Genomic DNA, 3,710 nt, shown 5'->3' with positions numbered 1-3,710 from the left:
CCTCAGTCCTTGCTTCCAGGTTCTTGTCTTGAGCTCTTGCCTTACTGTCCCTCAGTGATCAGTTATGATCTGGAGATGTAAAGCCAAATAAATCTTTCCTCCCAAGCTGCTTTTAATCATGGTGTTTATCACAGCAGTAGACGATGTACTAGGACACTCAGACAATGTTCCTCTTCAAAGGGGGTTAATAAAAATTAGGAAATGTGTATAATCTATTTCATTATAGCAAGTTTGCATTGCTTGTGTTAAGCTCAAAGACAGTCTCCAATAAACTTATTTAACTTGGTCTGCTGTAATATCTCCCTGTTGTATCCGGAATGTGGTTTACTCTGTATTTATACTGGCGGAAGAAGGCTGAATGATTTTGGATTTTATGGGTTGGTTTTTCACCACAGTTGGAGACAATCAACATCATTTCTTCAAACATTTTTTTTAAATTCTGGTCTCTATTTTCCTTATAAGACTCCAGTTATACAGTTAGACCATTTGGTCTTATGTCACAGTTTACTGAAATTCTCTATAAGTATTTAGACTTCCTCTTCTTCACACTTCAGAACAAATATCTCTCACTGACTTACCTTCCTTAATTGATTAGTGTTTAGTTGCCAGTCTTCTATTAAACCTCTCTGATGAGTTTTAAAAACAGCAGATTCTGATTTTTGGTGCTGCAACTTCCAATGGGTTCTTCAGAAAATTTTCACTTCTTGCATGAAATATCCTCTGTATCTATCCTTCAATGTAAAACATACAATGCTGTTACAGCAGTCATGCAAGCATGCCTCTGCTAGGTTCAGCAGTGAGCTTATTGATTGATATGTTGTTATTGGCTGTTTGGGGTATGCATCCCATCATCCTCTCATCTGTTTCCTTTCCCTTTCTGTTCCCTCCATCCTCTGTCCCCCTCTGCTCTCATTTCTTCCTTCCCTTCCTCTCGTCACCAAAGCCAGTCTCACACACGTTATCCAGGCGCTCTACTGAGCTATATCTTTAACCCCTTTTCTTCTCCGATTTCATCGTTGTTTGGCAGTTGGCTACATTAAAACATGCAGACTATGCTACAGGAAAGGTGGGATCTGACCATGGATGGCCTTCCGTCCTCCTGGAGAAGGAGAGTGGCGTGGCCAATCCCTCTAACTCACGAGGGCTTCCCAAGGTGATCCTGAGGACACAGTGGGACCACAGAGAAGAGGACTGGGACTCCCCTTTCTACTCTGTCCCGTACTGTGTCCTCATGCTTGCTGGCCTTCGTTCTGTTTTCAACCTGACAAAGCAAATTGCAAGAAGCAGCTCAATAAAAATGGACAGCAAGAATTACCTGTTTTTCATGCCAGAAGACTGTGCAAGTTTGCACAGCTGATGCAAGTGTTCCAGATATTCCAGGCTTGTACTCCCTTGGGGAAGACATTAGGGGTGAACCCTGAGAGAGACGGAGCTGCCAGAATAGTATAAGCACCACTAAAGACTCACCAAGGGAGCCACCCGTGAGCATTACTGGGTGGTTAAGGGATTGGAAAGGAAGATTGACAGCTCATGCTTGAAAGCAATGACTAGACCTCCACAGGGCTACACCAGCCATCAGGGCCAAGGGTGCTCCATAAACTCGTTACACCGAGGTCTCTGTCTCCAGCAGTAAAGGATAAACTAGAACTCCTGTCCCTTTCGCTTTGTTTTCCATTCTAGTTAGAACGGTGTCTGTGTTCTATACAGCCAGTGTAGATAGCCAGCGCTCAAATGTCCATCTGAGAAAATAAACAAATGTCGTGATCTTATTTCTTCCTATACTTCCACTTTTTCCCCCTCTAGCACACATCAAACCAGCCGACATAAATAGTTCTCACATTTGCTCTCTTCCTACTTTGTCTTCTTCCGGGAGCCTCAGAGCCTTGAACAGTGGTGGCATGAAGAGCCATTATTGGAATGGCTGCTTCTGCCCACAGCCTGAAAGTGTGGGCGGGTGAGGAGATGGCAGGCTAAAGGGTACAGCAGTGGGAAACGGGATGCCTGTTCAGTAGCACGGGGAACACTGAGGCAGGAGAGAATTTTCCTGTTTGGATAATAACAAGCCACGAAGGCTACTCTGAAGGACCTTCCTTCTTTTATTTTTTGAATCAATACCACTGTGAATTTTAATATGTGTATTTAAATGGGTACCTCTGGCTCAAACCTTTTGAAAAAATTGTGGCATTTTTTAATAATTCATAGTAAGGCTAGCATAAAGAAACAACTCCTGACTGATAGGATTATAATGGAAGGAGTTAGTTGAACACCAAATATTTGCAAAATCACTTCAAAAGACATTTGAGGACTAACTGCCATGAGGCTTCGTGTAACTACAGAATGTGCTTAAACAGAAAGAGGGACTATTGTCTGAGAGAGCAAGGTATTGGGTTATTCCTAAAGAATGGTTTACTATGCCGATAAAACATTTCTTTAAAACTAGAGTTTCTTAATCACACAGTCAAGTTATGATTTGCATTGGGTGGAGCACTGCTGGACTCAGAGCTCCCCGTCCTCCTCGTTCCTAAGACAAGAACTGTATGTCTCTCAGTTGAAGGTAAATGGGGAAAGCCTTCAGTAGGCTGTTTGATATCCATTGGAAACTTAGTGTGCAGCCCTGCGGGAACACGGAGACTTCAGGTACAGCCATTTTAATAACCACACTTCCGACAAAACAAGGGTTGTGACGTCAGCAAGGTGTTGTTTTACCACGCGTGAAAGTCATCCGAATAAAGAATCTCCAAGCAAAAATTTCTACAGTAATAGATTTTGATATTTTTTTACTCTCCAAAATGTTCTGCTGATGCTTGACATTGTAATGGATCATGCCAGATTATGTCAATCAGATGTCACTTAGAACAGCAACCTCTGAACCACAGCGTGGCTGTGAAAGACGGAGTGGTAACAGGCTGCAGTCAGGAGGCATTGATTTTATTTTTCATTTTAAATGAGAAGTTTATTTAAACAACAAGATGCTTGCCTTGATGGGAAAACTCTCCAGGATCATTTTGTTCAAGCGTAATTTATCCCCCCCTTAAAGACAGATTGCCCTTCGTGTAACAGGTGTGGAAAAGAAAGTTACACAAAACTGCCCTTGGCTTTCCAGTGATGAATGAAAACCCTGAAATTCTCCAATCAAACAAGGCATGCAAGGGTTTTATTGTTGGGTTGTTTTGCTAAAACAACGCGAGCACAACAACTTACTGGAAGATAAAGAGAAGAGGTGAATGAGCATGCCACCCAGGGGAGATTTGTACAGAGCCAGTACTCTCCCCAAGACCATCTCCATCTGAGCTCAGCCAAAACAGAACATTCCATTTGGTTAAAAGAAAAGGAGATATTCATCAGTATGGCTATAGGATAGGGTCATTTCAGGTTCCCTATCCTCAGCTGCCCAAGGAGCTAACTGGGGACATCGCCCTGGGCACCTGGGGGCCCCTCTAGGTTCAAGTCTCTTGCCAACCCTAAGATGGCTCCCTTAATTGAGTTATATGATTCCCTGCTCCATCCAACCTTCCTTTCTCCCAATCATCCCGTTTCCCCAAGTTCCCCCCATTCTCCCCTTCTTACTTTTCTCTTCCCATCTCCCCTTACCCCCGTTCCACCCCACCCCAAGTTCCCAATTTTTGCCTGGCAATCTTGTCTACTTCCCATACCCAGGATAACAACTATATGTTTTTCTTTGGGTTCACCTTCTTATTTAGCTTCTTTAG

Source organism: Microtus ochrogaster, unplaced genomic scaffold (assembly GCF_000317375.1).
Source record: "Microtus ochrogaster isolate Prairie Vole_2 unplaced genomic scaffold, MicOch1.0 UNK1, whole genome shotgun sequence".
In the NCBI taxonomy this organism is placed as follows: Eukaryota; Metazoa; Chordata; class Mammalia; order Rodentia; family Cricetidae; genus Microtus; species Microtus ochrogaster.
The sequence above is the reverse complement of the archived record's forward strand: the minus strand, read 5'-3'. Positions refer to the sequence as shown.